The sequence below is a fragment of the Pagrus major genome, chromosome 15 (assembly GCF_040436345.1).
Source record: "Pagrus major chromosome 15, Pma_NU_1.0".
In the NCBI taxonomy this organism is placed as follows: Eukaryota; Metazoa; Chordata; class Actinopteri; order Spariformes; family Sparidae; genus Pagrus; species Pagrus major.
This window is the reverse complement of record NC_133229.1, coordinates 30,282,446-30,293,260: the sequence shown is the minus strand read 5'-3', so window position 1 is coordinate 30,293,260 and position 10,815 is coordinate 30,282,446. Positions and strand designations below refer to the sequence as shown.

Genomic DNA, 10,815 nt, shown 5'->3' with positions numbered 1-10,815 from the left:
GTGTGTGCAACCATATAACTGTCAGACATACAAGACATAAACCATGCAGGAGGCCCACAGACACAAGTTTTCACCCTACACACATTGTCTACATTTGTTAAGTTTCATATGCATTTTTTTGTTTTTTTGGGGAGAAATATTTCAACATCTAAAAGAAAATGAAAAAAAAAGTCTCACGGGGAAAAAAAATTGTGTGAAACTGAGTGGAAAAAAATTCCAGGGGGAAAAAAACAAAGTCTTTTTGAGAAATATTTAGAAATCTGAGAAAACAAAAAGAACAATCACTGAGTGAAAGAAAATTTCCATGAGATTTTTTTTTAAAGAGAAATATTACAAAATCTAAAAGAAAATAGAAAAATGGATGTTGGGTAAAATACAGTCATGTGTGAAACTGAGTGAAAAGACATTCCAGGAGAAGTTTTTGGGAGAAGGGAAAAAGAATTCCATGAGAACTTTTTATTTTTTTGGAGAAATATTCAAAATCTAAGAAAAAAAATTGTTGCGTAAAAAAAAAAAATCACTGAGTGAATAAAAGATGTTGATGAAGGTTCTCTGTCGTCCAGGTCATGGTAAATCTATGTGCTGTACTGTAGGCAACTGGACTTGTTTCAGTTTCTTCAAGACGTTTCACCTCTCATCCAGCAGGCTTCTTCAGTTCTAAATAACTGGAGGAGCTGCAGGCTTTTAAACTCTGTGTGGGAATGTCCTGACAGAGTCGTTAAGGACATGTGTGAGCTCTGAGCTTCAGAGTCGTTAGGGCCACTTGTGGGTCCTGTAAAACTGAGCGGAAAAATATTCCAGGAGAAAAAAAATAAGTTTTATAGAGAAATATTCAAAAATCTAAGAAAAAAAAATCTCTGAATGAAAAGAAATTCCATGAGAATATTTTGTTTTGGTTTTTTTGGGAGAAATATTTCAAAATTTAAAGGAAAATGAAAAAAAGTCACTCTGAAAAAAAAAAGTTATGTGTGAAACTGAGTGGAAAAAAACAAAGTCTTTTGGAGAAATATTTAGAAATCTAAGAAAACAAAAAGAAAAAAAATCACAGTGAAAAAAACATGAGTTTTTTTGAGAAAATATTCAAAATCTTAAAGAAAATTAAAAAAAGTATTTAGGTAAAAAAAATCATGTGTGAAACTGAGTGAAAAGAAATTCTAGGAGAAAAGTTTTTTTTGAGAAACATGAGTATTACAAAAAATAATTACAACTTTTTTTCACTCTTTCACACATGAAAATAAAGTAAAAGTACAGAAGTGTTAGTAACCAGGTGCAGTCAGGTATCAAAGTATTAATTTTGCAGCATATCCTCCGTTTGTGTAATATTATGTTATTATTACAGTGCATGTTATGTATTAACATGCACTTAACAGTTAAAATAGGCAAAGTGGAGCAAAAGCCGTTGTAATCTGATTCAATGAGGGAACATAGTTTCAGAGGAAGCTGTGCAGTGTGCAGTTCAGACCACTAGATGGAGACTGATGACCAGCTTTAACCTGACAGCTTTATCATTTGGTTACTGTGAAACTTTAGTTTGAATTAATACAATATATGAATTATTAAATTATGCATCTACATATGAAAAAGGACGTGTAAAGCTGGGAATCTGCAGTTCTGTGCTTTGGTAATGATTTTCTGCTCATAATAATCTAAAAAATATAATGTTTTCTTTTAGATTCATAATTAGATTTTTACACGAATCTTCTCAAGTCTTCATGTTCATTTTTATTTCTATGTAAGAAACATAAAGCAAGAGTCTCAACAGTCAAGTCCAAACTTTCATTGTAATTAAATTATTTTATCTTATCTTAATTGGAAACAAGTAGGATTTTAAAATTCTACTGTCCACTTCAGCAGGAGATGCTTGTTGGAAAAATGGACAGAAAACCCCAGTGACATGTTTCAGCTTCTCAAAAAGAAAGACTGTCAGCAGAATAAAATTATTATTATATTAAAACATATAAAATGTATATAATATATTTAATTCTTAATCAAAGAACAGCATCCTTTCTAATTTATCTGGAAAAACCAGTGTGAGTAATTACAATCATGGACGTGAACCTTGTGCATCAGTTCTCTTCTTGTTTCAGTGGTTTTGTGTGTTGCTCACATCCTCAAACAGATTAAATCAGAATCCAAAGTATCAGATTCGAGCAGCGATTTAAATCTGAGTGTGAACATCTGTGGTTTGAACCTCTCGGCAGTGAATTTTGGTCAAAGCGCAGCAGCAGACCAACGGCGACCACACTCGGGGGTCTCAGGTATTTCCGAGGCCTGCGGTGGAAGTGAGGGGAAGCCGCGAGGGGCCTCTCGCCGCATCAGAGAGGGAAAGAGAGGAAGAATCTGTGGAGGTATTTGGGCGGCAGTCTGGGGGCTTTCCTGTGGAGGTGGGGCTGGAGGGGAAGAAGGAGCCCGGTGCCCCGGGGGCCTCTGGGATACCACAGCAGGAGGCAGGGAGGCCGAGGTCAGGGCAAAAGAGGCATCATGGAGGGGAATGGATGAGTGTCTGGAAAAAAAAACACCAGCAGCAGAAGAATTTTTCACTGTTACTCTGAATATGACATTATTGTAGGCAGCAGTTTCCATCTGGATTTTCTGAATTAGGCCTCAGTCTGAATGAAGCACTTTCTGATAAAGACAATGTCGATAATCTTCAAGTTTTAGGAGCCTTCTTTGGACAAATATGCAGAATATGCATCTGAAGAGGGTTTTTTAACGCGCTCTCGCCTGTTTACTGTCAGCTCTGTGCATTACCCAGCCAACAGTTTGCAAGGCCGGGGCAGAGATGCATGTTAGCCCACAAGAAACACACCTGCTTTCATCAAAGATTCAGATATCAACAGGATTTTTGGATATACAGAACCGACCTTTTCAAAAGGGTTGTTAAGTGAATGAAAGAGGGAGGCTTTCTCTGCAATCTTTGTATACAGGCTGCATGTAAACAGGAATATTCATTTTCTTTAGCAATGTAAACAGCTACTTAAAATGTTTTACCTAATAAAAATGTATGAGTTAAATGATTCGAAAATTTGACCCACTGACTGATTTTTCTAGATTTTTTTTTCCACATCATTAGTTTATAACTTGGCATCTTGTTACGCAGGAAGTTTTAAATACGTTGTTTTCTTTTTTCCTTTGAGCTGCAGGCGGCTCACTGCTGCAGAAACGTCTACAACTGAATAAAGTTGACGCTTTTCTAAAGTGCTTACTGGTTTATATTTTCATTTACCCTGAAGTTAAGTATTAAATCTTTGTGGAAAACATTTAGAAACATGATTTCCAGTCATATCGTAGAATCTGTGAGCTCAGAACATGAATTTATTGTGCATATTTAAATGTACAGTGTTTATTATTTAGGTAGGCTGAGCGTTATATTTAGTGTGACACGGGCTCAGCTCAGGTACAAAGTGGGCAAAAAAGATTGTTTTGTAAATCAAAACTGTAGAAAACACAATGTAGAAATTAATTTATATTTCTTTTACCTTCAGCGGTTTTGCTTCTCTCTTTACAGCGGAGATGTAGAAGTGTGACATCTGATATTCAGACCTAAAACTCACAATAAAACGGAATTATATGAGAACAGGAGAAACATGTAAACTGAAATAATAATCCTGTTTTAATAGTCTGACTTTAATGTTTCATTTCACACTAATTCTACCATCGCATGTCTAAAACCGCACGTCTGTAAACGAGTTTAGTTTCATTATTGCGAGCAATCAAACACACACAGATGATTCAGATCACCTGACTGTAGCGGAAATGGAAATTTCAATTAAAAGATGTGTGTTTTATCAGGAGTTCAGGAGGAAGAAGACGAGGAGGAGGAGGAGGAGGTGAAGAGGAATAAACAGGAGGAAGGCGGGCTGCAGACTTCGGGTCAACACCGTGTTTCCTGTCCTCTGGGATGTCTGCTGGCTCTGGATGACTGGATCACTCATCTCTCTTTCATCTCTGCCTTCCTTTCTCGCCCTCCTCCTTCCACTCATCACTCCGTCACCACGGGGCTGTTTGGTTTCAGTCCACCTTAACCTCTGGCTGTCCACCTTTACCACCGACTACCACACTATTTGATTGACAGGCAAAAAAAATTGGGAGTCACCTGAAGGCTGCAGCTCTTCGTACAGACGCCTAACACTGGATTAATGGAGTTTTACTTGATTTTTAATTTGTCTGCATGTCCACGTTTTCAGTAATCTGGATCTGAATGTGTAGCGATGAGAGTCTTTCTCTGGTATAAAACCATGATGGATGGATAATCTGAGTCTCAGTACTGTCAGTAATAGTGTAAAAACAAACTACTTTTGTGTGCCAGAGGTCGGACTTTTACGTTCCCTGTCTGACCTGTAAAGCTTTGAATTTAAATGTGTTAAAACAATGCACTTTTTTTTCCTACGCTTTGTTCATTAGTGTCCATTAAAATTAAAAACATATTTACAAAAGTACGGGTTGAAAAGGAAGTAAAGAAGTAGGATGTCGGTTTGATTCTCCTAAATTCCCTCTGCTACAGATGAAATCATCAATCATCATCATCATTATCATCATTACTTTGTATCATATTTAAACTCCAGTCATTTTAACAGCTGTTAGTTTTAATAATATTCATATAATAATTATTACCTTATCTTCACGTCCTCCCAATCTTGGTATTAGAATTAGAAAAACACCTGAACAGTAGGTCCCACAGTCCTCAGGCGCTCCCCGTCCTCACGTCACAAATCAGCCGAGTAAATGTCAAATTAAAAGTCAATAAATTACAGACGAGCACAGAATAAAATGACATCTAACTAACCTGTACAGGAGAGGAAGGTGAAGAGGAAGGATGTCCTCACCACAGTCCTCTTGCGTCCCTCCACCAGCTTTCAGGGTGACGAGTTAAAAAGCCTTTAATTAATCACAACAACAGTAAAAAACATGTTCCAGCCATTAAAGCCTTTCATCATGAGGGCAGCACAAAATGGCCGCCTTTGGGCTCTTATAGGTTAGCAGACAAGTCACATGATCAGTGAAGACAGGTGAGCAGTAACCACCTGACAGACTAGGCAGGGTCACATGATCAGTATGAGCAGGTTGGTAGTCACAGTTAAAATCAAAAGACTGAGCATGTTAAGCAGAAAAATATCACAAACAGTGAGCAAGATGATATAAATATATAAAATATACAAACACAAAAACTTCTAAATATTTCAATTTACACTCAGAAAAACATCAATTAGTCGCTTCTTAAATGCCTAAAGTAACTTTTTCAGACTTTTAAGGCCTCAGATGCCTTGGTGGAGAAAAAAAAGAGTGTTTTAAAAAAGTGGAAAAGTCTGGTTTTGTGTATGTTTCAGTGTTTATATCCAGAACAATTCTCTTTGTTAGAGCCTTTTTAATCCGTCTCCTCCCCTTATTGAGTTTTCTATACATTATATATAAGATTTGTAATGTAAAGTCATAATTACGTCCTGATGTTATGTCAGTAAAGAGCCACAAGCCTTCCTTATTCCAGCTTCTTTTGCCTCGGTCCATTCAAGGCCCAGCTCCGTCCTCCCAACACCAGAATCAAAGCAATTTATGTCCCAGTTCTCCAAAAAGTTCATTCCCACACTGTCAACATGCTACATTAGCTGATGGGGGGGAAATGTTGGATCTCTGTGAATAAATTAATTAAAAGAGACGTCCAAAGAGTTCGAACAGACAACCGCTGTGCTAAAACAAGAACGCTCAGCTACGTATTTATGTGAAAATGGATGACCGGTGAGTCGCTTAAAATGATGCAGCACTTTCTCCTTTCCTTTCATTTGACTGCAGCCTCTGTATCTTTGGCCTTAGTCTGATAATATTACAGTTACATAAACATTACAATTTGTTGGATCTGCACTGTGAAACATCATGATACATTAGCTACAAGCCATGGATGTAGAGACAACGACCACAAACGTGATTATTATGAGGCAACATCTCACATTACAAGACTTTTATATACAATTTTTTACATCTTTATTCTCATTAGACAAAACAGAAACAGCTATCACAGGAAAAGTGCAGAAAAATCACAGAGGAAGGGCTGCAAAGAACAATTCAATCTTATTTTCACAACTTACATTAACAAAAGGTTTAATATTTACAAATAATGTTTTAATATCATGAAGTTTAAATGATTAAAACGTCGTCAGGACACATTTCCTGAGTTAGAGCTCCATAACTGTGCCGGCTGTGGTTGAATGATTTGATACGTAACATCTAGTTTGTTATCGCTTCATCTTCACAGCTGCCGTGCAGAAACAAAGTGTCATCCGCTGACTTCAGAGATGACAGAAGCTCAAACATCAGATTTGAATTTTAAAACCTGATCTGATCTATTTTGCTTTTTAAAATAACAAATCAGCGATCTGATAGCCGACTTCCTGTTGAGTTAAATCCACTAAATATCTCTGGCTCTCCTAACAACACAGGAAACGGACAATCCCTCAATCACGCAACACTTCACTGTGGCTTTTATCATGAAAAGGAAAGTTTTGCATGAGTGATGCTCTCTGATCGAGCAGCTCATTCATGTGTGCGACACCTTCCCTGTTTTCTCAGCGTCGAACATGTCGCCTCGTCCTCCAGAACAAACACGAAGAGGATTAAAGTTTAAATCACGGCGCTTTGTGATTGACATGTAGTCGTTAAGGGTGACGCACAGCAGACGGGAGGGGAAATTATATAAAGGTTAAACTTTACATTTACATTCAAGGTGTGCACAGGAAACAATATCTCTTTTTATGGATCCGCGTGTCCATGGAAAACAAATCCTGACGAATAAAAACAGACAATATTTTATTTCTTATTGTCAATAAACGTCATATGAACCTGTGTGTGGCTGTCAGCTCCATGTGTGTTGGTTCCTAATGAATCTTCACAAAATCAACACAATGTGAGGAAATAACAGTCTTGATATAATTTTCATATCTGTGTCATCTTTGTTGTATGGAGTGTAAATTCGAGACATGGTTGCTTGGAGTTTGGTGGCAAATTCTTACGTACTGCACCTTTAAAATCAGCTCACAAATATATATTTTAATTTAAAAAAAAGACTGAAACTAAAACAGAAGTAAAACTGGGCTCTTTAGTTTCAGCAACAACATACTACAAATTCTGTTTGTGCTGCTGAGTATTTTTTATTAGAAGTGTTAAAATAGTTTTTAGACAAAAATTGAGGAGAAATAAGTTACATCAGGCTTTGATATACACACACATAATACTTATTAAAATATAGGATCAGATGAATTTTACCTTTCAAATGTTTAAAGATGAAACTTTTCTTCTTTTCTTCAAAAACCCCAGACTCTGATTCTTTGATTAGTTCTCAGTAAAAAGTGTTTAACCACTTTGGTCCAGACTGAAATATCTCAACAACCCCCCGACGCGTCGTTGTTTTCGGTAAAATGTATTTACAGCTTTTGGTTTGAGTGCCTTGAAATGTAATCCAGCCCTTCATATTTCTCTTCTGGATGAATTGTAACACTTCTGACTCTCTTAACCTTTTTATTTTGAGTGTTTCTGAGACTTTGACCTGGATTATAATTATCCCTGAGGAGGCTGTTTGAGACCTCCTAATAAATTAGTAAAATAAAAGAGAACGTGGTATTCAAAGAGTCGGTGTTACCTTCACTCATGAGGTTTAGAAACCACAGAGTTGGGACCCGGGCTGACCCACCTGTGGAAAAAAAGCTCATCCCTCCTACGGCGGTAGAAAACTTGCATCTAAGCCGGTTTTCCCATTAGGTCACTGGTCGCCCGGAGAGGCCAATACTCTTTAGCTCCCCTTTCACTTCTCACAGACCGAATACTACCGGGTTTCGCGACGGAGGGAAAGCAGCTAGGCGCCGAGGCTGCAATTAGATGGTCCATTATATAAAGGCATATTCAGATAACAGGGGCACCAATGAGGTCAGTATGTGCCTTTTGTTGGGGGATTAATGAGATTTTTAATAAAACAAAAAAGTGCCCCCTTCTTTATTGTAATGACCTAATGAGTGTGCCGATGGCGCCGGGTCATGTTGGTGGGAAAGTCCCGCCGTTGCACCAATCTCTCGATGCCCCCCCTCCTCCTCCTCTGCTCCATCTCTACATCCATCCATCCATCCATCCATCCATCCATCCTTTCACTGCACCTGCACCGCCCCCAATGCCGCCCCGTGCTTTCCGAACCCCCCCTTCAGTGTTTGTATTCAAAGCAAGGGGACCAAAGGAGTGTTTAATTACCATAAAACGCTATCGGCATTTAGCCCTCTGACACAATGAATGGCAACATAGAGCTCATTGAGGTTATCAACAAGGGGACCACTGGTCAATTGGGTCATTGATTTGGATTGTTTGACAGACCCGGGGCCAAGGCCGCAGGAGAAAGCAAAGTTCAAAAATCCCCCTCAGTTGAATCGAGAAGTTTGTCACAGAATCTGTTGGAAGGGGCTGTCAGGAGTGATTAGGGGGCATGAAAGGGCTCAGCGATCAAACGGGGCCTGTCCCAACGCTGCGCATTTAATTAGAATTTGCATGTCTTTGTTTGTGACCTTTCAGCAGGCATGATCTGATTACAAGGGTGAACAGTTACCGCCAGGGGAGAGGGGAACTTGCAAAACGTACAACAGCAACTCATTTTTTGATAAGTTTTTAAAAAATACAAAATTCTCTCAGCCCCGACAGAAAACCGGAGGATCGACAAAGACGATGCAAACAAACAGCTGGAGCGACGCCCCGTCACAAGGTGCTGCTCGGTTTGTTCTTCTTCCTCTCCTGGTAAGTTTTTTGTCTCCCATTGAATTGTGGGAGTTTGGGGGCGTGGAGAGGAGGGGGGGGACCGAGGCGCTGGCTCATTAATTGGGAGGCGCAGCGCCCTTTGACCCTAATGATGCTGGGTGACAGGGCAGACGAGGAGAGGCGATTGGCTAGCAGCTTCAGCGGTTGAACGTGCCGGCAGTGGTGTCCCAGAGTGGAAAAGGGCAACGCGGCGCAAAAAACACTGCTGGTGTCTTTTCTTTTCCTTCTCTCTTTGCGTTTTATCTCTTTTCTGTTTTATTCTCCGTTTTTTGCCGTTTTTCCTCTCACTTCATGTTTTCCATTATTTTCTCCCACCTTTCACAAATGTTAAAAAATGAAAGTTTTTGTTGGGAATTGAGACATTCATGACATGTCAGTCCATCACGGAAGAGACATTAATTTACCTTTTTTCTCGTTTTCCCTTTTTTTGCACTGACCTCTGTGTATATCATTACAAATATAGACTCAGTCACCTTTGGTTAGATGGATAAAACTGACCTGATACTTATTTTCTAGATTTAAAATGAACACAGATCATTGAGTATAATAATTGTATTAAACAAGGAAAAAAGGAAATACACGGTGAGCAGATCTGAAAGGCTGCAGACTCTGATGTGCACACTGAGCAGGACTTTTTGAAAGCAAACAAAACTTTTACATTTACCAGGTGTTGCGATGATGCTTTCAACTGAGAAATGTGGATGTTGGTGTGAGGCTTCACATTTATTTCTTCATCTTCTGCACCTCAATACACAAATTCTGCTGTGGAGAAGTCAGGGTGCTTTACAGTAATGAGCACGATGTCTTATTTTACAATAATATATAAAGCTGCTCCCTTGTCAGTGTCCTGGAAGCTTCTTGTTTGCAGCACACATCTTTAATATTTCCAGAAATACGACCACAGTTCACCTTCCAGAGACTGTGGAGAATCACCTTCACATTAATAAAACTGTGTCTCTTTCAATCTACAACTGAACAAATTATCAAAAATTATCACACAAATGTATAAGTTGAAGTTGTAACCACATTTGAGCTGAGTTATATATAATCCTCACGGTGCTGACAAATGTGTTCGTTCATTTCAGGAAATAAAAGGAATTTTAGTTCATTTTTATTTCCATGTGAGCAATATCTTCTTGTTTTTTTTAATTTTCAATATTAATGTTTATTTCTAATGAAGACATTAACAGTTGTTTTGAAACGAAATTTAACTGTAATGTGAGCGTCCTGCTTGGCTAAAGGTCAAACACATTAAAAATGTTTTTTAAAGTGAAAACTGTTGCACTTCAAACCCATTTTTACCTGTAAAATTACACTTTTACATTACTTTGTCCTGTTTTTTCCTCTTTTCACAGCTCCGACTGAGACAGAAACATTTAGATGTTGTAATAATTTGTAATTTCATCAGAATTATTAATAATAAGAGGGTATATGTAGGTACGACTGCTGACCAAAATCATTTTAATTCTCATGTCTGTGACTACAGATAGTGTTGAGCGTCCTGCTCTGTATCAGTGAATGTGATCTGATGTGATCTGAAGGTTTTCATGCTTTTGGTGAGATACTACAACTGTTGTTGTCGGGCCTGTTTTTGTGTGTGATGGAGGTCATTAGTGTGTTGTGTTTGCATGTCGTCTCCTCTTCTGTCTTTGTTCAAGTGTCTCCAGTGTGTCTGGGATGAAGGCACGCACCCCATTCTGCTCCCACACGTCTATTTACATCCTCCCGCCTCCTCGTTCTCCTCGTCCGACTCTTTCCTTTGCCTCTTCTCCTCTACCTCAATTCAACTCCAGCCTCCAGCACTCTCTCTTCATCCTCCTTCCTCTTGTCTGTCTTCTTCACTTTCAACTTCACTTCCAACTTCTCTTCTTCCTTGTTTGCTCTCCTTCACCACCTTCACCGAGCTCTGATTGATCGATTGTTTTTCTACAATGAAGGAACCCTTTTAAACTGTTGCTCTGCTCTTCTTTCTGCTCTGACGCTTCATTTCTGCCATCCTACTGTACCACCTTCATCCAACAGTGCTTGTGACTT

At 38.7% G+C, this 10,815-nt stretch overlaps 1 long non-coding RNA gene across 1 annotated transcript; it reads right to left on the bottom strand.

The window, feature by feature from the left end:
* Positions 1 to 1,774: 1,774 nt before the first annotated feature.
* LOC141009822 (uncharacterized) lies at positions 1,775 to 4,911 on the bottom strand. The gene is made up of 4 exons (XR_012180154.1): positions 4,787 to 4,911; positions 4,615 to 4,700; positions 3,480 to 3,543; positions 1,775 to 2,503 (listed from the first exon to the last, which is right to left on the bottom strand). It is a non-coding gene; the product is annotated as an uncharacterized lncRNA (long non-coding RNA).
* Positions 4,912 to 10,815: the final 5,904 nt, after the last annotated feature.